Source organism: Triturus cristatus, chromosome 8 (assembly GCF_964204655.1).
Source record: "Triturus cristatus chromosome 8, aTriCri1.1, whole genome shotgun sequence".
Classification (NCBI taxonomy): Eukaryota; Metazoa; Chordata; class Amphibia; order Caudata; family Salamandridae; genus Triturus; species Triturus cristatus.
The window spans coordinates 1,561,466,943-1,561,492,797 of NC_140591.1; positions in this window are offsets into that span (position 1 = coordinate 1,561,466,943).

Here is a 25,855-nt window from a genome sequence, read left to right on the forward strand (position 1 = left end):
ATCATTCTGAGTTCTAGCATACTTACCTAGAATTTCTACCATGTTCTCTGATTCAGTTAGGATTATAAGATGTACTAATCAAACTGCCCATTCCGGCCTATGGGGAATAGGTAGCCTTGCAATAGTGAAAAACTAAAATGGCTGTATTTCACTATTAGAACATGCCACACACACCAGGGCATGTTCTACCTTATACTTACAATGCACCCTGCCCTTGGGCCTACAATAGGGGTGTCTGATATGAAAAAAGGGAAGGTTTAGGGACTGGCAAGTGGGTACACTTGCCCAGTCAGCATGGCAATAGCAGACTGCACACAGGCTCTGCAATGGCAAGCCTTAGACACACTTTAACAAGCTGCGTCTGTGGGTGGCACAACCAGTGCTGCAAGCCCACTAGCAGCATCTGGATTACCAGCCTGGGCACTCCTGGTGCACTGTACTAGGGTATGACAGGTAAACTTAACCAGTCAATCAAGGAATCACTAATTCATACATCAATTTACAATAGGGAGCACTTGCACTGTGGCACTGGACAGCAGTGGCGCAGTGCCCAAAGCATCTAACACCAGCAAAAATACACGAGGCAACAGCAAAAAATGGAAGGGAGACCCACGCCAAAGTGCCAGGTCTAACATGTGTCCCCTCCAGCTGAAATGTGGGGCAAACTATCCTATCTCCTGGGAGTTCTCATCAATAAGGCAGAAAAATCTGGACAGACTATCAGCGTTGGCGTGTTCTGTACCTGGCTGGTGTTCCACCGTGAAATCCATCCCCTGTAGGGAAATGGACCACCTCAACAGCTTTGGGTTCTCATCCCTCATCTGCATCAACCATCTGAGGGGCCTGTGGTCTGTCTGAACCCGGAAGTGAGTCCCAAACAGGTATGGTCTCAGCTTCTTCAGTGCCCAGACCACAGCAAATGCCTCATGCTCAATAGCACTCCACCTCTGTTCCCGTGGAAGTAACCTCCTACTGATGAAGGCTACGGGTTGATCTAGGCCCTCCTCATTCATCTGTGCCAACACAGCCCCCACACCATGCTCTAAAGCGTCTGTTTGTACTATGAATTCTCTGGAGAAGTTGGGTGCCAGGAGTGCTGTACACATAGCAATTTTCAGGGCCTCAAAAGCTTTCTGACAGGTGTTAGTCCAAATCACTTTCTTGGGCTGCTTCCTGGAAGTCAGCGTTGACAAGGGTGCAACAATGCTGCCATACCCCTTGACAAACCTCCTGTAATACCCAGTGAGTCCTAAAAAGGCTCTCACCTCTGTCTGGGTTGGGGGGTTCCCAAGCCAGGATGGTTTCAATCTTGGGCTGTAGGGCCACCACCTGGCTACTCCCAACCTGGTGTCCCAAGTACACCACGGAACCCTGCCCGATCTGGCACTTACTCGCCTTGATCATGAGGCCTGCCCTCCGCAGTGCCATCAACACTTCCCAGAGGTGGCGCAAGCGTTCTTCCCAACTGGCGCTGAACACTGCAATGTCATCCAGGTAGGCGGCACTGAACTCTTCCAGTCCAGCCAACACCTGGTTGACCAACCTCTGAAAGGTGGCAGGGGCATTCTTCATTCCAAAGGGCACAACCCAGAACTGGTAGTGCCCATCTGGTGTGGAGAATGCAGACCTCTCTCTTGCCCCATCAGTCAAGGCGATCTCCCAGTACCCAGACGTTAAGTCAAACGTGCTGAGGTACCGTGCAGCCCCTAACCGATCTATGAGCTCTGGGGATGGAGTGCGCATCAGTCCTTGTGACTGAATTGAGCCGTCGGTAGTCCACACAGAACCGGAGTTCTGGTGTGGCTCCCGGTGGGGCAGCCTTTAGGACCAAGACCCCTGGGCTGGCCCAAGGACTGTTAGAGGACTCAATCACCCCTAATGCAAGCATCTTGGAGACCTCCTCCTTGATGCAAGCTCTCAGCCTGTCAGTCCCCCTGTAAGTTTTGTGCTTCACAGATGTACTATCCCCAGTGTCCACATCATGGACGCACCAATCAGTGATACTGGGAATCAGGGAAAACAGATCAGAAAACTGTCCCAGCAACTAGCGGCAGTCAATCTGTTACTCAGGGTCCAGGGTGGAAGAGAGGTTGACGCCATCCACTGACTCATCTTCCTCTGTCGCCGTCAGGAGGTCAGGAAGAGGCTCAGTCTTCTCCTCCGTTCCAACATCTGTCACTAAGAACATGCCCACTTGGGACCTCTCCAGGTGGGGCTTCAGGCAGTTGACATGCAGGACCCTCAAGGGGTTCCTGGGAGACCGCAAGTCCACCAAGTAGGTAACAGGTCTTTTGCGCTCCACCACCTCAAATGGTCCAGTCCACTTATCGTGGCGTGTACAAGGCTCCACTGGGACCATGACCCACATTTTCCGAACAAGCTGAAGTTCCACCAGAGTGGCTTTCTGGTCGTGCCACCGCTTCATCTCCTCCTGGCTGGCTTCCAGATTTGCCTCAGCGACTTGCCTGAAATGCCTAGTATGGTTCCTGAAGGCCAGCATGTAGCTATATACTTCCTGGGGAGATGTCCTGGGAGATTGCTCCCAGCCTTCCTTAACCAGTCTCAGAGGTCCTCTCATGGGGAGGCCATAGAGGAGCTCAAAGGGACTGAACCCTAGAGATTTCTGTGGCACCTCACGGTAAGCAAGGAGCAGGCATGGTAAGAGGACGTCCCACTTACGCCTCAAAGCTTCCTCAAGACCCATAATCATGCTTTTTAGGGTTCGGTGGAACCTTTCAACCAACCCATTTCCTTGGGGGTGGTAAGGAGTGGTAAACTTGTAGGTTACCCCACACTCCTGCCACAGGAACTTCATATACTTAGAAATAAAGTTGGTACCTCAGTCAGACACCACCACTCTAGTGAATCCTACTCGTCAGAAAATTCCCATCAGTGCCTGTCCCACCACAGGGGCCATCACTGTCCTCAGAGTTATGGCTTCCAGGTACTGGGTGGCATGGTCCACCAAGACCAGGATGAACCTGTTGCCCATGGCTGTCTTGGGGTCCGTTCAAAGGGGTGCTGGCCACAGGGAATGGCTGGAGAGGAGCCTTCTGCTTCCTCCCACTCTTTCCACTTGCCTGGCAAGTCTGACATGTCCTGCAATGAGCGTCTAAACTCTTGTGCATTTTGGGCCAATAAAAGTGGGTGGCAAGCCTCTCAAAGGTCTTGTCCTGCCCCAAATGTCCTGCCAATGGCACATCATGAGCCAGCCCCAGTAGGAAGGCTCTGAAGCACTGTGGTACCAGCAGCACACGGGCTGACCCAGGCTCAGCAACATTAGGCTCAGCATACAGGAGACCATTCTCTCAGTAGATCCAATGTGATCCAGACTGATCACCTGCTGCCTGGTCTGAAGCCTGCTGCCGCAGACTGATAAGAGAAGGTCACTTGTTCTGCTCCTTACAGAACTCCTCCCTGGAGGGTCCTCCTTCTTGCTGCTAATGGGTCAGTTCAGGCAGGTCCCCCAGTTCAGCTACCTGTTCCCCTTTAGGCTCCAGGGCATCCCCCTCAAGGTCTGCTTCCTCCTGGACAGTGGGAACTTCGGGGGCTGGTATCCCATGCCCCCTGCCCCCTGCCTCCTTTCTCTAAGGCAGGCACCTGGGCCCCCCTCTCAGGCTCCAGGTCCTCTTGAGAACCCCTACTGGCTGCCATGGACCCTGTGGTGACACACGCCAAGTCAGGCAGACCCAACATTTCCAAATGAGCACTTCAATCCACCTTCGCCCAAGGTGAGCTCTCCAGATCATTCCCTAACAAACAGTCAACAGGCATGGCGGGCTTCACAGCTGCCTGAAGAGTACCAGAGACCCCCCCCCCACTCAAATGGAACCTGAGCCACCTGGCAGTGGCTTTCTGTGTTGTCAGCGGCAACAACTGGATAGAAGGCATTGGGGAAAACCTGCTCTTGAGATACCAGGTGACACTTGACAGCTGTCACTCTGGCTCCTGTATCTCTAAGAGCCTCTATGGCCATTGATGGCCACCCACTGCCTGTATTTCTTCGTGTTATCAGGCAGTTGGGGCCTGAGTACCACCTCACAGTCTCCTAAAGAGACAAGGGATATCTCTGTTGGACCCCACCCACCTTGGGCACCCATCTCCTCATCCAGGGCTACACTAGCTATCTGCCGGGGGGCTGCAGCAGGGGGTGCTATCTTTGAAAATGGCGGCACCTGGGATCATTCACCTTATGACCCAGGTCTCCACACTTGTAGCACTTCAGGGGACCTGTCGGGCCCCTGATGGTTTCTGGGGGGGAGGCTAGGAACCTTTCCCTTGGTTGCCTTGGGGACTACTTTGGATCCTTCTTTGGAACTCCCTCTGTTTACCCTTGTCCCCCCCACTCTTCTGCTGGGGACCCTGGCCACTCTTGGCTGAGTCTCCCATGTGACCCTTGTGGACCCTGGTGCTTACCCAGCGGTCCACCTCCTCAGCAAGCTTCCTAGGGTTAGTCAGCCTGCTATCAATCAGGTGCTGGCATAGCTCTGGAAAACAATTACTTGACAAGTGCTCCCATGAAATCAAATCAAAGAGCCCCTGAAAATCATCAACTTTGCTACCCTCCACCCAACCATCCAATGAGCTGCAGAAAAAAGTGACATATTTCACCCAGGTACTACTCTCTATCTTAGTGCATCTTTCATGTGGTGATATGAATTATAGACTTCAGAAGGCAAGTCTAACAGTGTGTCCCGCCCCTCACTAAGGAACCACCCCCACAACCCCGCTCCCAATCCTTCTCAGAGACCCAGTGGGAAGACATGGCTACTTCATAGTCCTGGAACCACTGCCCAATAACATCATTCTTGTAAAATTCTTTAACCACATCCTTGGGAATATACACTCTAGCTTCAACAGGCATAGACGGTGTGCTGCCACGAGAGGGAGCAATCTCTAAGCTCCTGGCTTTCAATTCCAACTCCCTCAAACTTTTCTCATGATCCATCTGCATTCTCTTTTCCTCTAGGGCCAATTTACTATTTTCTAACTCCAGTTGCCCACCCAACTTGAGCTTGGCCAGCTCCATCTCATGTATCCTGTTTTCTTTCCTGTCCGCCAGCTCTTCTGGGGACAGGCCTCTGGCAGAAACACTGCTACCTGCTGGGGAGACTGCTCTCCTCCCTCCTGGACCCAATGGCCCCTCTAACTGCTCATCTGCATTATCTGCCCCCTCCACATGCTCAGGGGTGCTCCTTGTTTCAAACCAGGCTCTCAACGTCTTTTGGAACTCCTCTTTTCTGGAGATACCGATCATAGAAACTTTGAACGTCCTGCAGAAGTTCTTGAGCTGGTTCACGGTGTAGCATTCTAGTTTCTCCTCTTCCCAATCACAATCAACAGATGCTATGCATCCTGCTTTCTCCATGGTGGTTAAACTTGGCAGTTCCTTGCAAAAATAGAAAGTCCCAGAAAAACAATCTACCAAAAGTATGTGGACGCGTTTTGGTCTGCACTCACTAGTAGTGTTCACCAATCACTGTGTATGAGTCACAAATGCAAGTCTGAATCCTCACCGCTGACCATCAATAATAGATTTGGGGGTCTCTAGTTGGCAGAGGTATGTAGCTTTGACAAATAGGGACCCTTGCGTCTAGTCAGGGTAAGGGGTACACTCCTAAAATACCCCTGCTCACCCCCTTGGTAGCTTGGCACGAGCAGACAGGCTTATCTGAGAGGCAGTGTGTAAAGCATTTCTGAACACATACAGCAATCAAGTGCCAACACTACAGATTGACACCACACAAGTTTTATTTCAAAAATAAGTATGCTTTATATAGACTTATTACAAGACCACAAATGACAAAAATCCACAATACTGTACTTAGAATGGCAGAATTAGCTTAGTTCTCTTAAGATGGTGAATGCGACACTCAGAGTTCAATGTACCTTAAGATGTGTAACACAAGACAACAAAAGTGTTGCCAGGACGGTGATGCGTTGAAGATCTGGTGCAAAGAAACAAAGATGGCACTTTCTTCTTGATGCGGCACGCTTCGCGGAGATGCGGCTGCGTCTGCTGTTACGTCGATCCTCTTCTCCAGCAATGCAAGATGTTTCCACACAATGCGAGCCACGACAGGTCCTACAACATGCTTCCCAGTGCTGCGGCGGTGTCTGCTGTGATGTCGATCCTCTCCCCTGGCGATGCGAGTAGCTTCCACAACGATGCGAGCCATGACAGGCCCCTTTGACACTCTTCCTGGTGATGCGGCGGCATCTGCTGCGACGTCGATCCTCTTCTCCGGCGATGAGCTGCGACAGGCCCTGCGACACGCTTCCCAGAGATGCAGCGGCATCTGATACGACGTCGATCCTCTTGTCTGGCGATGAGCTGCGACAGGCCCTGCGACACGCTTCCCAGTGATGCAGCGGCGTCTCCTGCGATGTAGATCCTCTCCCCATGCGATTCCAGGCACTTCGGTGGAACTGCGATGACTCAATTCTTCTGCGACACGCTTCCCAGTGATGCAGCAGCATCTGCTGTGACGTCAATCCTGTTCTCCGGCGATGCGAGGAGCTTCGTGTTGTGAAGTGGCAGCGGCAGTTCGGCGACACACTTCTTACTCGTGAGTCTAGCTTCCAGCTCCATGTGACACGCAGTCCCTCATAAAGCCTTGCAAAACAGAAGGCACTTCCAAAGAACTCTTGGGGAGCTGGTGGGTGAAGTCTGTTGTCCCTGAGACTTCAGCAGGAGGCAAGCTCTTTTCTCAAGCCTTTGGAGATCCTTCACAAGTTGAAAAAAGTACACAAAGTTCCTTTTCTCCTCTCTTTGGCAGTCAGGCAACCACTGCAGGCCAATCCCTCAAGCTTAGGGATAGTCTCTCCTCAGTCTCTCTGTTTCCGCTTCTCAGCAAAGGTTTCTTCTTGTTTCCCAAAGTGATCTAAAGTTCTTGGGTTTGGGTCCCAATATTTATACCCAGTTTCTCTTTGTTCTCTGAAGGCAGAGAGGCCTTTGCCTAGTACAAACCAGTTCTGGTCAGTCCTGGAGCATTTTGTTGACAAGACTCCTTCTTTCCTTTCAGAGTGCAGGGCAGGGCAGAGACATCAGACGCACCACAGGAGGTGGAGCCTTCATTTTGGGTGGAAGGCACAGCCCTATTCAGGTCCCAAGTGCAACTCCTCCCACCCATCTAGATGCAGATCTCTCTATTCAGCCCTGTGCTGACTCACCCTGTCTCCTGGAATCCCCCAGCCCCTGTCACTCAAACTCAAGACAAGGAATACACAGCTTAGCAGAGGCAGGTTTGGATGTTAGACAAGAAAATACCTACCTTCTAAAAGTAGTATTTTCAAAAACAGAATGTTAAAACCACCTTCACTAAAAGATGTATGTTATCATTTTGAGATCAGGCATACTAAACTCAAATTTCTACCATGTTCCCTGAGTCAGTTAGGATTATAAGATGTAATAATCAAACTGCCCAGTCTGGCTCATGGGGAACAGGTAGCCTTGCAATAGTGAAAAACGAAAATGGCTGTAATTCACTATTAGGACATGCCACACACACAAGGGCATGTCCTACCTTATACTTACAATGCACCCTGCCTTTGGGCCTACCATAGGGGTATCTGATATGAAGAAAAGAGAAGGTTTAGGGACTGGCAAGTGGGTGCACTTGCCTTGTCAGCATGGCAGTACCAGACTGCACACAGGCTCTGCAATGGCAAGCCTTAGATGCACTTTAACAGGCTGCTTCTGTGGGTGGCACAACCAGTGCTGCAAGCCCACTAGCAGCATTTGGATTACCAGCCTTGGGCACTCCTGGTGCACTGTACTAGGGTCTGACAGGTAAACCAAACCAGTCAATCATGGAATCACTAATTCATGCATCAATTTACAATAGGGAGCACTTGCACTGTGGCACTGGACAGCAGTGGCACAGTGCCCAAAGCATCTAACACCAACAAAAATACATGAGGCAACAGCAAAACATGGAAGGGAGACACATGCCAAGGTGCCAGGTCTAACACTGAGAAATTAGAAAAATGAAAGTTTTGATATCTGGGAGGAGCCTAAGTCCTATGCACAAGCTTCACTGTAATTGGCTGTCAACACTCTAAACTAGGAAGTGTTGGAAGCCATTGTGTGACTCTGTAGAAGTGAGTCACCAGAATACAGAGAAACAAAGGTATAAAACAAGAGAAGTGGGCAGGGTAGAAACACCCTGACCCTCTAGGCCTGCTCAGGGGGTCCCAGAAGGACCCTCAGGGCCAAAGAAAGCATTTAAAAAAATATATATATATATATCGGCGCAATTCTCGCTGGGGTCACAGGTTCCCGCATTTTATTTTAATGAGACCCTGGGGTGGGCTAGGGGCCGGGGGGCATTTCTTAAAACATAATAGCATGGGCTCGCTGGGGCTGTGGGGGCCCGCTCGGGTCCCCGCAGACCCGGGGCTTCACTCATGTTGGGAGGGGGGTTGCGCGGCCCCCCTCCTGGAGTTCTCAATGTTCTTTGTTTGATGAATCTTTACTAAATTTTCCAGAAAGTTTATCGTTTTTGATCAGCTCATATGTTGAAAGTTTAGGGGTGTATTGAGGACGTACAAGTTTCGGGAGGGGGGTTGCGTGGCCCCCTTCCTGGACCCCTCCATGTGCTTATAACTTTGGCGTCGTTTAACAAATCTTTACAAAATTTTCCAGAAAGTTTCTCTTTTTGGATCAGCTCGTATCTTGAAAGTTTAGGGGTGTGTTGAGGACGTACAATTTTGGTTGTTGATCGAAAGCAAGTTTATGGTGAGATATTTGCACCCACGATTGGAGCCATCCAGCTGGGAAGACATTTTACAGGGTGATTGGTCAAGGAGGGGCTGAGAAAAAAGGGGGGGTCCGAAAAAGTGTTTCTCAATGTATTTTCCATAGGAAACTTTAGACAAGGCTACAGGTCAAACTGCTGAATGGAATTACGCCAAATTTGGCAGGGAGAAAGGTCTTGGTCAAGAAAGTGCGCTTTCGTTGAAATGGTGTAAATCTGTTCATTAGTTTTTGAGATATTAAAGGAAAAAAGGCTATATATATATCTGGACGGTGCCTAACTCCCGAGCACGAGCTTGCCTCTGATTGGCTGCTAACACTTCAAACCAGGAAGAGTTAGCAGAAATCTTAGGCCTCACATCGAGTGAAAATGTAAAAGAAAGTTCCCGGTGGCAATTTAATATACCGGAGCTCTGTCTGTGCTAGATACCTCTTTCACGCTGTGTCTCCCTACATCAGCAGGTAACGCACCCTTTTCCCCCATCAACAGCATAACTCCAACAACATTATTGGGCCCGCAAGTCTCCCTCTGCGAACCACTTGTCAGCTCACAGCTCTTCGGGTGCAAGTTCTCAGGCCTGCCGTTGTATCTGTGAAGCCAAGACTGGAAATATACCGCAGGTCTCTCTCTGCGAGATACCGTGTTCACGCATCCTCTCCCCACATCACTGTTGCTCAGCTATCCCTATGGAAGTCGATGGCCCGCACCTTTCCCTATACCAGTTGGCCCACAGGTGTTCCTCTGCAAGCTGGCCCACAGCTCTCCCTCTGCGAACTGATAGGCCGCGGTTCTCCCTTTATGAGCCTGCCAGTCGGCTCGCAGCTCTTCATCTATGAGCCAGCCTGCCGGCTCGTAAGTCTCTGAGAACAGATGCAATGGAGGCAACGATCATGCAGGTCGGATACCCAACACTGCTCCGACATTCTCCAACAGGAGCTCCTTGTCCACCATCCCCCCTCACCCCTACCCCCATAAACAAATGTGACAGTCACGTTAGGTTGGATAAATAAGAATCTTACTCATGCATGGATTTACATTAAAAAAACTATTTAAAAAAAAACAACAACAATTAAAACTATGTACAGCCATGTCGCGTCATCGCTGGACAATTTGTGAATCACAGCCTGCAAGAGAAAAAGAAAGATAATAAGTGGAGAAAGAGAGAAAGAGTGAGGGCGAGAGAGAAACAAAGAAAGAGTGTGAAAGAGAGGAAGACAAAGAGAGAAAGAGTGAGAGAGAGAAATAGTGAGATACAAGGAAGAGAGAAACAGTGTGAGAGAGAGGAAGAGAGAGAAAGAGTGAGGGAGAGGAAGAGAGAGAGAGAAATAGTGAAAGAGAAGGAGAGAAAGAAAGCAAGAGAGAGGGGAGAGAAAGAGTGAGAGAGAGGAAGACAGAGAAAGAGTGGGAGACAGTAAGACAGAGAAAGAGAGAAAGAGTGAGAGAGAGAAAGAGTAAGATACAAGGAAAAGAGAGAGAGAGAGAAACAGTGTGAGACAGAGGAAGAGAGAGAGAGAGTGAGAGAGAGGGAAAGGAAGAGAGAGAGAGAGAGAAAGAATGATAGAGAGGAAGAGACGGAGAAAGAGATAAAGTGTGAGAGAGAGAGTAAGAAAGAGATGGAGAAGGAGAGTTGACACTGGAGAAAATGTTTGCAGCTCACCTTTGTGCCGCTGGTGTGTCTCCAACCACATGTCGAGACATAGGGCACCCTCAAGTTTAGTCATCTGAAAGATAGTATAGAATTAGTAATTGCAGAGTACATACAACTGCGCTCGCCTAATTCTCTATTTGGCAATGCACACTCAGGCTGCTGCAGCCCATCCACTCCCACTGCTCGGAGGTGTCTGTGCGCTCAGGCTGCTGCACACTATCCACTCCCACTGCCCAGAGGTTACTGCCTGCTGCTGCGGAAAGAAGTATCTCTGCTCACCATCTGCCACTGGTGTGTGTGTAAGAGGGTTCACTACGCGTTGAAGCAACTTTCTGAGGCGTTGTCAGGATGGCCACGCATCATCGGAGGTTCTACATGCGTTCAGCTGTGGTGGTGTTGGGGGATGTTCATTCATGAATCACAGCCTGTTAGATAAAAAGCAAGATATGATTGTGCGTCATGCACCCATCAAAGGAGAGAGAAAGAGAGAGAGAGAAAGAAATAATGAGAGGAAGACAGAGGAAAAAGAAAGAAAGAGTGAGAGGAAAACAGAGAGAAAGAGAGAAACAGTGGCAGTGAGAGGAAGAGAGAGAGAAAAAGAAAGAACGAGTGAGAGGAAGACAGAGAGAAACAGTGAGAGAGAGAGGAAGAGAGAGAGAGAAAGAGTTAGAGAGAGGAAGAGAGAGAGAGAAAGAGTGAGGAAGAGAGAGAGAGAAAGAGTGAGGAAGAGAGAGAGAGAAAGAGCGAGAGAAAGGAAGAGAGAGAGAGAAAGAGTGAGAGACAGGAAGAGAGAGAAAGAAAGAATCAGAGGGAGAGGAAGAGACAGAGAAAGAGAAAACAAGTGTGAGAGAGAGAAAAGAAGAGCTAGAGAGTGTGAGAGAGAGAGAGAAAGAGTATAAGTGACAGAAAGATGAGAGGGAGAGTGAGCATTGGCACTGTGGAGAAAATCATCGCAGCTCACCTTTGTGCCACCGGTGTGTCTCCAACCACATGCTGGGATATGGGGCAGCCCTCAAGCTTAGTCATCTGAAACACAGTATGGAATCAGTAATGGATGAGTACATAAATGTGCATAATTTGTGAATTGCAGCCTGCAAGACAAAAAGAAAGATAAGAAGGTGTATCATGCGTCCAGCAAAGGAGAGAGAGAGAAAGAGAGAAAGAGTGAGAGAGAGGAAGAGAGAGAAGGAAAGAAAGAGATAAAGAGAAAAACAGTGTGAGAGAGAGGAAGAGAGAGAAATAAAGAATGAGAGAGAGAGGGAGAGACGGTAAAAGAGAGATAGAGAGTGAGACTGTGGAGAAAACCCTCACAGCTCACCTTTCTGCCACCGATGTCTCTCCAACCACGTGCCGGGATATAGGGCAGCCCTCAAACTTAGTCATCTGAAACATAGTATGGAATCAGTAATGGATGAGTACATACAAATGAACATGCCTAAATCGCAGTCCCGCCTCTGTGTATCCAGGGTAGTATACCCCATCCACTTCCACTGCCCAGAGGTGTCCACTTGCTGTTAAACAGCCAGGCTGCTGCACCCCATCCACTCCCACTGCCCAGAGTTGTATGACAGCCGCTGCACACCCAGGCTGCTTCACCCCCATGCACTCCCACTGCCCGAAGGTGACTGCGTGCCGCTGCGCACCCACGCAGCTGCACCCCATCCACTCTCACCGCCCAGACGTATTTGCCCACCGCTGCGCACCCAGGCCTCACTGCTTACCTTTTCGCAGAGAGGGCACCCACCACATCATGCTCCGCAGGCCAACAGGTCTCACAATTGGTGCTGCGTCTTGATTTTGCCATGGCAGAGGACTTACTACTGCACCTACCATCATCGCAGGTTGCACACCCGCTCAGTCCTTGCGGTGCCACTAACTCAGTGACCAGTGAGGCCACACACGTGGTGGTAGGCCTCCCTGTTCGGTGGCTCAGGCCTACATGAGGTGTCCAGACCACCGGGACGGGCCACCACAGTGCATATGGTGGGAGTAACTCTAAAATGGTGTAATGCACATGTGCCCGGTCTTTTTTAATTTTAGGGTCACGTGTCCTGTGATGCCTGTGCTGGATGGGTGTGGTGTGGGTGTATACCAGCCATAAGGGAGTGCCTGTGGCATACTTACAACAAGACCAGTGACCAATTAATCAATCAATCAGTTTATTTGTAGAGCACACTACTTACCCCTAAGGGTTTCAAGGCGCTAAAGGGGGCGGAGGTGCTGCTACTGCTCGAACAGCCAGGTTTTGAGGAGGCTCCTGAAGGCCAGGATGTCCTGGGTCTGTCATTCGTTGAGGTACGTTGTTCCGGTGTTGTGGAGTGCTTTGTGAGTGTGGGTGAGGAGCTTGAAGGTGATCCTCTTGTTGACGGGGAGCTAGTGCAGGTCCTATAGGTGGGCTGTGATGTGGCTGTGTCAGGGGATGTCAAGGATGAGGCGTGCAAAGGCGTTCTGCATGCGTTGTAGTAGTTTCTGGAGTTTGGCTGAGGTTCCTGCGTAGAGGGCATTGCCGTAGTCTAGTCTACTGCTGACAAGGGCCTGGGTGACTGTCCTTCTGGTGCTGGTGGGGATCCATCTGTAGATCTTGCGGAGCATGCGGAGGGTGTTGAAGCAGGATGAGGAGACGGTGTTCACTTGCTGGGTCATTGACAATACTGAGCCCAGGATGACTCCCAGGTTGCGTGTGTGGTTAGTGGGCGCAGGTGCGTCTCCCAGTGCGGTCGGCCACCAAGAGACGTCTCAGGCGGAGGGGGTGGATCCAATGATGAGGACCTCCGTCTTGTCCGAGTTCAGTTTCAGGCGGCTGTTTGTCATCCATTTGGCGATGGCCTTCATTCCTTCATGGAGGTTGTATTTGATGGAGGTGGGGGCCTTGGTGAGGGAGAGGATCAGCTGAGTGTTGTCAGCGTATGAGACGATGTTGAGGTCATGCGATCTGGTGATGTTGGGGAGAGGTGCCATGTAGATGTTGAAGAGTGTTGGTCTGAGGGACGATCCCTGAGGTATGCAGCAGGTGATCTTGGTGTCTTTGGAGCAGAATGAGGGGATGCGGACACTCTGTGTTCTGCCGGTGACGAAGGCGGTGGTCCAGTCCAGTGCTTTGTCGCGGATCCCTGCATTGTGGAGGCATTTGGGTAGAGTGTGGTGGCAGACAGTGTCGAAGGCTGCCGAGAGGTCCAGGAGGATGAGGGCCATGGTTTCTCTGTTGTCCATCATGGCCCTGATGTCCTCGGTGGCGGCGATGAGCACTGTTTCGGTTCTGTTGTTGCTGCGGAATCTGGATTGGGATGGGTCCAGGATTTTGTACTTTTCGAGAAAGGCGGTCTGTTGCTTGTTGACGATCTTCTCAATGACTTTCATCGGGAATGGGAGGAGGGAGATGGGCCGGAAGTTCTTGAGGCCCTGGGGGTCAGCTTTGGGTTTCTTGAATAGGGCGTTGATCTCAGCCTTCTTCCAGCTCTCCGGGAAGGTGGCTGTCTCGAAGGAGCTGTTGATGATCTTGTGGAGATGGGGTGCGATGGAGGAGCTTGCTTTGTTGAAGATGTGGTGCAGGCAGGGGTTGGATGGTGATCCGGAGAGGATGGTGTTCATGATTTTGATGGTGTCTTTGTCGTTGACGTGGGACCAGGACAGCAGGGGGTCGATGTGGCTGCGGGACGGTGAGTCAGAGGTGTCTGTGTCTGACGGGGGGCCTAATCGCTGAAGCTGTTGTGGATGTCTGTGATCTTGCGGTATAAGAAGGTGGCTAGGGAGTCACAGAGGTCTTGTGATGTCGGGATGTCGTTAGAGTTGGCGCTGAGGTTGAAGAGTTCCTTCACGACCAGCGAATCACTACAATGAAAATCTGGGTCATGTAGCATTGTTGTCCTTCCCTGTAAGCGTAAGCAGAGTGGGCTGGCCTGGCGTATGCCAGTCCTGCATGAGGCTGTGAAGAATGACTCCGGACCTATGGGCGTGGCTCTATCATGAGCTGTATGAGGAGTCAACTGATACGGCACTGTTGCCATATTGGGCTAAGTCACGCACAACTGGGCTATAGTCTTCCCGGTTGTGCGGTAAAATTTTGGTTTGTGCTAGTTGCCAGATTATAAATATATATACAGCGCTCCAGCAAAAAAGTATGTTAAAGTGCTTTATTTACTTGGAAGCCTGCTGCAACATCAATTACAATGCATTCACTGCCTGCTTGACGATGTTCCTGCCCCTCCTTCCTTAAAGTAGCGATATTGGGCTACTTTGAGATACTTTTTGGTTGTCTTTGGGCTAGAGAATGCTTAAAAAATGTGGCAACACTGCCATGCGGGTGTTCTTGTTGTAGTGCTGCCGTCAGCCGGGTCTCAAACGTCAATGTATCACTCTGTGAGTCAAGTCCCACAACATGGCTAACATGGAAGCTACGGGGAATCACTGACCCTACATTCATCCATAGTTCCACACAAGAAAGATGGTGGACATGACACATCTGTGTGAATGAGAATGTTTATTGCACATTCAGTAGAGTATTGCAGCTGTAGCAATACTGGGCCATTCAAAGTCCACAGTTCAGTTTTTGGGACATGGAGGGCAGCCAATTAGAGAAGCTTGTTGTCGGAGTTAGGCTGCGCCAACATATGTGCTTATACAATCACTCCGCCAATCCCCACGCAATTATAAATTCACTATACACTCTCCTTGCAGTACTGTAATAATCCAGTCTCCACGTACGTACTTGTACAATGGTAGACAAAAAGAGAGATGGCCCAACTTGTTCCAGGGAACAGGGCACTTTAAATCAGTAAGTAAGGAGAATAATCCTTGGAGGTGAATCACATCCACTTCCACTCTAAAAACATTCACCCAATCGGTTCTATGTTACCCCTATTTACCTCAAGACTGCCCCATGCTACTTATTTTTGGCACACAAATTAGACCCCAAACAGAAATGTAATGCTTACACAGCTTTATTTAAAAAGAGTTTCTCTCCTCTGATATATATGCTAAAAATCTCTGTAGATGGACACAAAAGCAACAAATTAAAAATCACAGTTCATACAATACTGTATCATTTATCAGCATATTGTCACTAAAAAACATAGACCCAAAAAAAATAAACAGTCATAAATGTCTGTTCAAAATTAGTATGATCCAAATACAATACATAGTATGCGAGGGGCCTTTAGTAAAAGAATTTCTTTCTTATCTAAAATGTCCCTTGTTTGTTTGGATTCTTAGTTGGCACAAGCGTCGACACGTTTCGGTGGTATATTGGCATTATAAACAGAAACCACCTTCTTCAGGACAACAACTGATAAATGGTCACTTTTCTCCACAAAATAGAGATTTATATCTATACAAAGAAAAAACAAATATCAACCAAAGAACAATACATAATCTCATAGAGTTTAAGACATTCATTGTTAAAAAAAACGGTGTGCTTTAAGACCAACAAGTATTACAATCACATAACTGTCGCAGATACCTCTATCCCAAATGCACTTCATTTCAAGTTGGGTTTGGGTGCCAATCCCATAAATATCAAAAACCCCTGGAGCCCCCCATTTTTATAAGAGGGGAATAGACCAAAAACATAGCATTCCCATACATTCCACTCACACTCCTGTGTTATTTGAAGCTCTGAGGCTAGTACTGACAATAAAACATGTAGGGTCATACTGCTCGACAGGAATTCTTGTTATCCTATCGTAGATTCTTTTATTTACTAGATCTGTTACAGAATATAAGGAATAACTGTAAGTCACATTGTTGTTATGTCCTTAATTGACTTCTTATCTACATTTGTTTATTGCTGATTATTACCTCCAAATTTTTCATTCATGTCCTCAGTCCTTCCTTCTCTTGTTTAACGTGCCTGGCCTTATGTTTTACCTTTTTTTTCCTTTTTTACTTTTAAGGTGGCACCCAGGATGAATAGCACACTTACAACCACATATAGCAACTGCAATAGATAGGGACGCAGTAGCCATTTAAACACTAATTTATTTGGTTCTATTTGGTTTTACACAGTTATACACGCCCCCTCCATATTTCTCGTAGAGGCTTACCTTCAATATGACAATTTTTACTCGTATGTAGAGTTCTTAGGGATGTGTAAGTCTTATTCTGCCCGCACCTTATTCAAAAGACCCCGTAGACATTTGATACGTCTATCAGGGTGTTCCAAAATACCCGCAATCTGAAAGTTATGCAAATGGAAACCATATTTATTTCTCATCCTAGTAATTCCTTTAGTTCCTTTCTGTTGTTTTAAACTATTTATATTAGTCTCCTCATGTGTCACCTTGACCAATATATTTCTCTATACTAAAGACAGCCTTTTTTGCTAGTCTCAGGAGTGTGGCTAAACCTATTTATTCCTCTTCTCGCCCGTATCCGATAACTGTCTTCTGGCTTACAGCTACCTTTGTGGGGTGTCTAACTTGCAGCTAATAACCCCCTGTTTATTGTTGTATTCCATTGCTCCACGTTATTTTATACAAGGTACGGGCAATATCATAACCTGGGGGTCCTACCCCACCCAGACGAGTACTCCACTGAGGTTAGTTATATGCAAGGGACATGGCTTACCAAAAGTCTTTTACACATATGGGCAAGATCGTGGCTTCTTCACCTAAGGAGACATAGAGTCTCCCTTGTTCTAATACAATATCCATTACTACTGGCGGGGACCTTACCTCGGCGTGACGGCGTCTTCTCTTCCTGTTTTGGCATGTGGGATTGTATTCCATTTCCACGATTTTATCTGGTGCCGATTACCAAAGCCGCGTATCAAATCCCGCGAGACCCCGGGACTGACGCGAGAGGCCCGTACTAGCGAGGTAGCTTTCTAACCCTACTGCACACATCTGGTGGCCATCTTTAAAGGATCTATTTATATTTCTAGTGGGGTATCCTCCACATAAGTATCTGGCCTTATCACTCAAAACGCCAGTCATGACTCTAAACGCCAGTACTAACGTAGTTGCTTTAAACCCCCGCCGCACATGTCTGGCGACCATCATTGTAGGGTCTATTTAAATTTTTCGAGGGGCCTCCTCCACATAAATTTCTAGCCTAACCGAACATATATAGCGGCCATCTTTCAAGGAACTATAAGTGTTTCTCCTACCTACATGCAAGGAAATATAAACCTCACACATTAGTCCTTAACTGTTATCTACATGGCCCCGTGGCCATATTGAGCATCCTAGCAAGTATCTGGACTGATGCTCTCTATCCTCGCTCTGTATTGTTAAGTGGCCAAGATAGAGATATCTATATGTATCCCAGTATGAGTCTTTCGATAAACGAATATATACATAAAATGGTCTACCCTCTTCCTTGTCTACATTAGGTGAGCTCCGTCTTTTAACTACTCTGTAGCTCCTATTACAGAACCTGAAATTGTTTCATCTCAATTATAATGTACAATGACAGAGACAAAGTTACATAACCAAAGTTTTCTCCCACTGTCAAAAGTAAGTTGGTTGCATACGCAGTCCAGAGCACAATGTAATGTAGTAGAGCCCAGAGGCAGCATGTTGCATACATAATGAACAGATGGACAAAGATGGATAGTGGAACTGGGTATGGGCACGCGTGCTCGACTCCTTTTTAGCACCAGGGTCACACGTACAGTGATACCTGTGCTGGATGCGTGTAGGGTGAGTGTAAGCCGGCCCTCTAGGAATTGTTGGTGTTAGCAACAAGTAGAACAGTAATCATTGGATCAAACACAGAGATTCAAAGGGTCAATTATTTTTGCAGCACTAAGGTAAGGGCACCAGATGTGAAATAATACACAAAAGATTCTATTGTAAAGGGTCCATGACTTAAGGTACACTGAGGTAGGGGCACCAGATGTGAAATTATACACAAAATATTGTATCATAAATGGTCCATGAGTTGTGCTGCACGGAGATAGGGGCATTAGAAGCATTCAGCGTGTGCGCAGCCAGCGATGATGCATAGTCCGGGTGGGCCGCACTGGGAGCAATGCCTCTTGCCTACTGGACGGCGTCATCTGCAATTGCGACTCGATGAGAATTGTGAGCCCTGCTATCTGCAATGTAGATGGAAGGCAGTAGTCAGCAGAGACATTGAGGAATGCTTTTTGTCACTTCCTAAAATACAAGGACATAGAGTACAATTCTGTCTGCAATTATTAAATCATTTCTCAATGTAAATTGTGAGCTCTGCTGAACTCAGTGTAGGTAATAAAAGATGAAATATGTATGGAATACACTGTCGAAATGTGTAGGTTTCAGGGATGTTATAGTTAGCTGCCTACTGGACTCTGAAATTAAGGACTCAAGACTGAATTTGAATTGTGAGCCCTGCTGACCACAGTGTAAGCCAAAGGCAGTGGTCAGCAAAGGCCCACAGCCATGTGGCATTGACTTTAGCTGCACAGATTGGGAGCATTTGTTTTTCCTAACCGATTATAGTCTCTTACACAATTTGCATTGGTACTAATCTTGTACCAATAGACTGGAGGCAGTGGTCAGGAAGGGACCACAGCCATGTGGCGTTGACTTGAGCTGTATAGAGTTAGTGGTAGTTGTGGCACTCAGCGTGTGCGCAGCCAGCGATGATGTGTGGTGTGGGTGGGCCGCACTGGGAGGAATGTCTTTTGTCTAATGAATTCTGCCTTAATAAGGCCAAGTGGCATTGAGTTGTGGTGCACTGAGTTAGTGGTACCTCTGGCGCTCAGCGTCTACACAGCCAGCGATGATGCGTGGTGTGGCCTGGTCGCACTTGGAGGAATATCTCTAGCCATCTTGACTGCGTCATCTGCAATCACCACTCCATCTGAATTGTGAGCCCTGCTGTACGCAGTGTAGTTCGAAGGCAGTAGTCTGTACAGACATAAGTCTGCGGTGCAGTGCCGCTGTGTTCACAGGGGGCCTGTGTCGAGGAGGCCGGCGCATATGTGGCAGGGTGAGGGCCTCTGCTCTGGCAGATGCGTTGGCTGTCACACAAGTGAACCACACCCAGAGTCCCGGCCTATTTATTCACACTTCTATGCTGGAGTGGCATATGTTGCACCAGCCCACTGCACTTCCACTTAAAGGGGACGACGATACAGGTACATGACCGAGATCTTCCCCACTGTCTGAGGTAACATGGTTGCATCTACTGTCCACAACACTACAAGCACCAGCAGTGTATGTACACATGGAGAGGTTTGTGCTCTGCATAGTGAGGTCTGTCCAGCACATCACCGCTACCCTTGGTATTGTGGGCATTATTATTGGAGGGTGACTTGCGTCCTTCACACATGTTTGGTTGTCACATCTCGCAACATTCAGCTATTGTGTGGCTGAGGGGCCATGCCGTTTTTGGAAGGTCCACTGTCCTGCTGTGCGCTGCCTCGGTGGTAGTAATGCGGGTGGTCCGGGGGAGGTCCTGAGAGTGGTGGCAGTGGGTTTTGTTGCCTTTTTGGGTGTCGAAGGTGCAGGATCAGTAGCTCTATGACATGTGTTGGTCTTCAGATGTGATTCTGGGCTGCGCTCCCTTTCACACTATAGGTAGTCGTCCTACTTCACACCAGTAAAAGGCAGATGGTACATTCCTACTGCTAACACAGCTTATCGCCTGTTTTGTGGATCACACCGCAGATTTGTCTGCTCGTTGAAAATATCGGGAAGTGGTGTTTTCATGTTATTTTTGTACAGGAACGCCTACTCTGCATATTATTTGTGATAGTTGTTGCTCTCATTGGTGGCATTTTTTTTTTTGCGGAAGCTCTTGCTGGAAAACTGGCGATATCGCCTGTTTTCACCAGGTTGAAAAAGGAATGATAATTTAAAATCACTGAAAAAACCATAGGTTTAATGAACATTATAATCAGAAATTACCATGTAAAAAACCTTTGAAAATCACAAAAAAAAACCATAAGTTTCAGGGACGGTATAGTTTCAAATTATCATTTTAAAAAGCTTTGAAATTCACTGAAAAAACATAGGTTTCAGGGACGTTATAGTTAGTTGCACATTTCACTCGTGCAAAATCATAGAAATTCATCCGTTATAGTTAGTAGAGCTTACCAGAATCCTCTACGGCACACGCCCACATGGGCGGGACATTAAATTGTGCTCAGGTGGACTGCTCGAGTTGTTGGGTCTCCTATGCCAGTGATCAAGGGCGGTGTTACGCCGGAAACGCGTTTGGCAATATTTGTGTGCTGTAACCAGGCTGATAGAATCCTTGGAATAAATGGATTAACGCGCCGTGATGTGGCTTCATCTGGGGGGCAGCTCTTGTTTGGATATATATATATATATATATATATATATATATATATATATATATATATATATATATATATATATATATATATATATATAATATATATATATATATATAATATATATATATATATATATTATCTACTGGCGGTCGCCAGTAGATAGTTATAGTTAGGACCGTGCGCCGGTTGACGAATCCTCGCGAAATTTTCAAAATAGGTGGGGCGCTCCGCTCCGCTCCTACCCTGAAAGTCTCGGGGGGATTCGTCAAGCGGGGGCTGAGAAAAAAGGGGGGTCCCAAAACGCGTTTTCCCCATGCAGTTTTCCATAGGGACCTTTAGTCCAAGGTACAGCCCGAACGGCTGAACAGAATTACTTGAAATTTGGCAGAGAGGTAGTCCTCAGGTCAGGGAAGTGCCTTTTGCAGGTCTGGTGTCAATCTGTTCAGTAGTTCCTGAGAAAATCAAAAGTAAAATCATATATTTATGTGGGCGGAGCCTAACCACACATCTCATCCTGAGATCTGATTGGCTGTCAGCACTTCATCCAAGAAGTGTTGGCAGCCATCTTGGGACCAATATACATGATACCACCTCATTAAAAAGCATTGCAGTTAATAGAAGGTTTTAAGACTTTAGTTACATTATAAATCATTTGTTGATGGTACCATACTCATTTTAGGAATTGTGGTATGTTCTAAGGTGATTTCACCATGTGAAAAAGCCTTCTGCTGGGATATCATGATTGAGAGAAAAATATTTTCTCATGCTTTTCCCACAGAGGTTTGGAAGGTGATCTATAAGCTAAACTGAGAGCTTATTTTCTGTAAATTCACATTATCTTTCTCAGTCATGTGAGAATGAAGTCGGACATTCTCAGTAAAACATGTACATCCAACAAGGGCAGAGACTGTCAGTTGATTCCTTTGTGTTCTACTGCAGCTTCCCAGAGTGTTCCAAAGAACAACTAGAGCGCTAACAGTCCTACTTATGATAAACATATGGCACACCTGAAGCCATCTTGCTTGGATTAAAGTGGTAACTCTTAAAACATTTAATTTAAAAAGGAACAAAATGAGGGGGTTCATTTTTCCATAAAAAGTATGATTAGTGCTGCAGAAAGAAAAATTAGGGAACATTTTGAGTGACTTCTCAAATCCTCTTCTATTTCATAAAAAAATTCTAACATGCAGACTGAAACATGCACTTTCAATACCAGCAGCAGTTTTCCCTGGTGAGCAGTAGCTTTACTACAGTGATCTAATGAGAAAAAAGAGTGCTAACATTCTGAATTTATGGCAAATGTGTGACACATCTGAATGCCTTCTTGATGGAATCAAAGTAAAACACTGAAAGTATTTCCTACTGAGGAGACTGCAATAAATGAGGAAATTAGGAAACTTCATAACAAATAAGTCTCCCAAGATGGCCACCAGAGACAAAAGAGCCCAAATGTAGCCCAAATATCACCCAGATGTAGCCCAAGTATAGCCCAATGACAGAATGTCCCAGAGTATTCTTAAAAACAACTAGAGCGCTTACTGTCTTCATTATGACAAAAGTATGGCACACCTGAAGCCATCTTGATTGGAATAAACTGGTAACACTTAAAACATTTAATTTAAAAAGGAACACAATGAGGGGGTTCATTTTGCCATAGAAATTATGATTAATGCTGAAGAAAGAAAATGAGGGCACATTTTGAGTGACTTCTCAAATCCTCTTCTATTTCATTAAAAAATTCTGACATGCAGACTGAAACATGCACTTTTAATAACAGGAGCAGACTTCCATGGTGAACAGTAGTTTTACTACAGTGATCTAATGATCAACTAGAGTGCTAACATTCAGAATTTATGGCAAATGTGTGACATATCTGAATACCTTCATGATGGAATCAAAGTAAAAAACTGAAAGCATTTCCTACTGAGGAGACTGCAGTACATGAGGAAATTAGGAAACTTCATAACAAATAAAGCTCCCAAGATGGCCACCGGAGACAAAAGAGCCCAAATGTAGCCCAAAATCACCCAGATGTAGCCCAAATATAGCCCAATGACAGAAGTGTGCAAAACACTTTTTATTTTGTGTTTTTGCAGTGTTATATAGTGCAGACTTGTCAGGTATTGGAGTGCTTTACATGAGCATTGGTTACATCACACAAGAACAGATTCATTTTGGTTGTAAACATGGGGAGACTAAGTGATTTGACCAGAATCACAGAATGTCGAGCTGAAGCAGAAACTCCAACCTGGTTCCCCAGTTGCAAAGTCTGCAGTTCTGGAAGTAACACCACATCCTCTCCCCTAAGTGCAACATTTAATCAAGTGGTCAACTGGATAAAAAAACATAAAGATAACAAATAATTTAAAAGTGCTTTGTCGCTATTTGAAAACTCAGAAAATATGTCCTTATTTTAGTCTTTTAGAGCACTAACCATAATTTTGATGCCAATAAGACCCTCTCATGTATGTAATTTCTAAAGGAAATGCTCTAGGTATTACAGTTTTGATTACATCAAGATGACGTCAGGCGTTCCACACTTTTGTAATACATATAGAATGTTAGCAATCTAGTTGTTCATTAGGATACTGTTGAGAGGCAGAGGCCAGGGGCACGGACTCTGAGGGCAGGTAGGAGGGTGCAAAGGCAACAATTTAACCACACTGAGCAGGCAGGAAGGGCCGTGGCAGCACAACAGACTATGGAGGGCAGTGGAAAGGGGGGCAGGGGCAACAAACCAACAATACAGGACTTGCAAGAGAGGCTGTGGCAATGTAATAGACCATTGTGGGCAGGCAGAAGGAAGAGGCAATGGTAGTACAACCATACATGCCAACAGACCCGATTCAGCCAGGAAACGTCCAATGTTTTTAAGCTCAAATGGGCTTTATTTGATCTGTCTCCTGTCTACAATCTCCTCTTTTTCAATGTAACTCAAAGGGGAAAATCAATACCCCAGTTTTTTTTCAAAATCTCCCTCTTACCAAGTTCAAAATGTTCGCAAGTATGGTACATTGGATCATGGAAGGAAATGGGGTAGGGACATGAACTTGGATAACAGAGGACAGGAGGGACATGGAGAGGTGCACCAAACTGACCCTGCAGGGCAGGCATCAGGGTTTTCAGCAGCACAATACACCACACAGGGCATGCGGGATGGGAGTGCAGCACAACAATCCATAGAAAGCAAGAGGGAGGGGACAGGACCATGCACATGGACAACAGAGAACAGAGGGGCAAGAGGCAATGGTAGCTAGCTGACCATAATGGACAGACAGGAGAGAAAGCAGCAGCATAACAGACCATAAAGGGCAGGAGGGAAAGATCAGGGGCATTACAATGGAACAGACAAGCCAGGAGGGAGGGAGTAGGGGTCTGCACATGTAAACAGAGGGCTGGGGGCAAGGGGGCAGGGCAGGAGCAGCAAGATAGCCATGGAGGTCAGGCAGGATGGGCACTAGAAGCAAGACACACCATGAAGAGCAACAGTGAGACTGTGATGGCATACACACAGACCATGGAGGGAAGGTGGGAGGGGGTCAGGGGCAGCTAACTGACCACACAGGGAAGGTGGGAGGGGCCATGGCAGCACAGAAGACCATGCATGGCAAGTGGGAGGGTTAGTGGCAGCACAATGGCTATGATGGGGTAGAAGGAGGGTGTAGGGGCATGCAGAAAGGACGATGGAGGATAGAAGGGAGGGTCAGGACCTGTGCACAGACAAGAAAGTTCAGGGGAAGGGGCCTCACAACAGACCGCACGGGGCAGGCAGGAGGAGCAGTTGCAGCACAACAGACCAGGGAGGGCAGAAGGGTGTAGCAGTACTATGGACCATGTAGGACAGGAGGAAGAGGATAGGGGCATGGCATGTGGACAGGCAGAGTGGAGGTGGCAGGGACAGGTTACAGTCATCTGACAATGCAAGGCAGGTGGGAGGGGAGTGGCAGCTCAACAGAACACTCAGAGTAGATAGGAGTGGCAGGTGCATGGAACATGGTGGGCAAAAAGGATGGAGCAGGGGCATTCACAAAGACATCGGAGGGCAGGGGGAAGGTGAATAGGGGCAGCAAGCTAAGCACAGAGTTTAAGCAGGAGGTCAACGATGGGGCATAGAATTGGGCAATGGAGGGCAGGAGGAGTGGACTGGTACATCATACTAAATTGAGGGAAGTGGCAGCACATCAGACCATGCATGGCAGGAGGGAGGAAGCTAGTCCATGGATTCACACAACAGAGGATAGGGAGGAGGGGGATGGGGCAGCAAGCTAACTGTTCAGAGAAGACAGGTATTAGGAACTTTATTGTTTTTAAAACGTGTGTCTGTGCGAACTACTTAAAATATGAACAAGTATGCAGCATAATCTCACTTTTATTCAGGAAGAAGAGGACGTTTGTGACTGTGACTCCGGGCTCACTTGGCAGAAACAGCCCCTGACCCTCCACCCCCTATCGCAAAATGTAATGCCCGTGAAAAGGGTAGGTGAACACAGTGTTATATAGAACATAGTCCTGAGAGCACGATTGAAAATGAAAACTAGATATACTGTATGGTATAAACTATCCACCAAAAAGTGTGATATAAGATGAACCGGGCGTGAAATATAATATGCAATACATTGTGCGCAATTACAGATTCATTAGAGAGTGCAAGATAGCACAGGCACTAGCGCGTGCAATGCGATATGCGCCTTGGAGTGTAATATGCACAGGGCAGTGTTGTGTAACCTACCTAGTCTCTAAAGTTGTAATATAAAATATGTGCTGGGGAGTGTAACGTTGCATACGCACTGTGACAAAGATATGGATCCCAGATTGTAATATGTATGGTATAGCACTGTGCGTTATAACATAGGCATCGAGGAAGGCACGTTAGATGGGGCAATATAACCCGTGTGAAGACAAGTGTGGCATGACATATTCACGGGGTGGTGTTACAGTGCACATGGGCTAGAGAGTGTCATAGCATATGCACTAGCTAGTGGAATCCAACACAGAGGTGTGTGGCACTCAGCAGGCAATGGTGGGTGTAACAGAGCATTGGGCTCTGCCAGGAGCGCGCTGTGACTCTCAAGTGATGTTCGTCCCCTTTCCAGAGAGTAAAATAAAAAGTATTACACATCCGGCAGTGGATGTGTGTTTTATGAACCGTGAGGGGGGTTTCTTGCATAGTTTTGGTCGAATTTTTGTCGAATCCCCTTTGAATGGCTTGGTGTGCATGTGTAT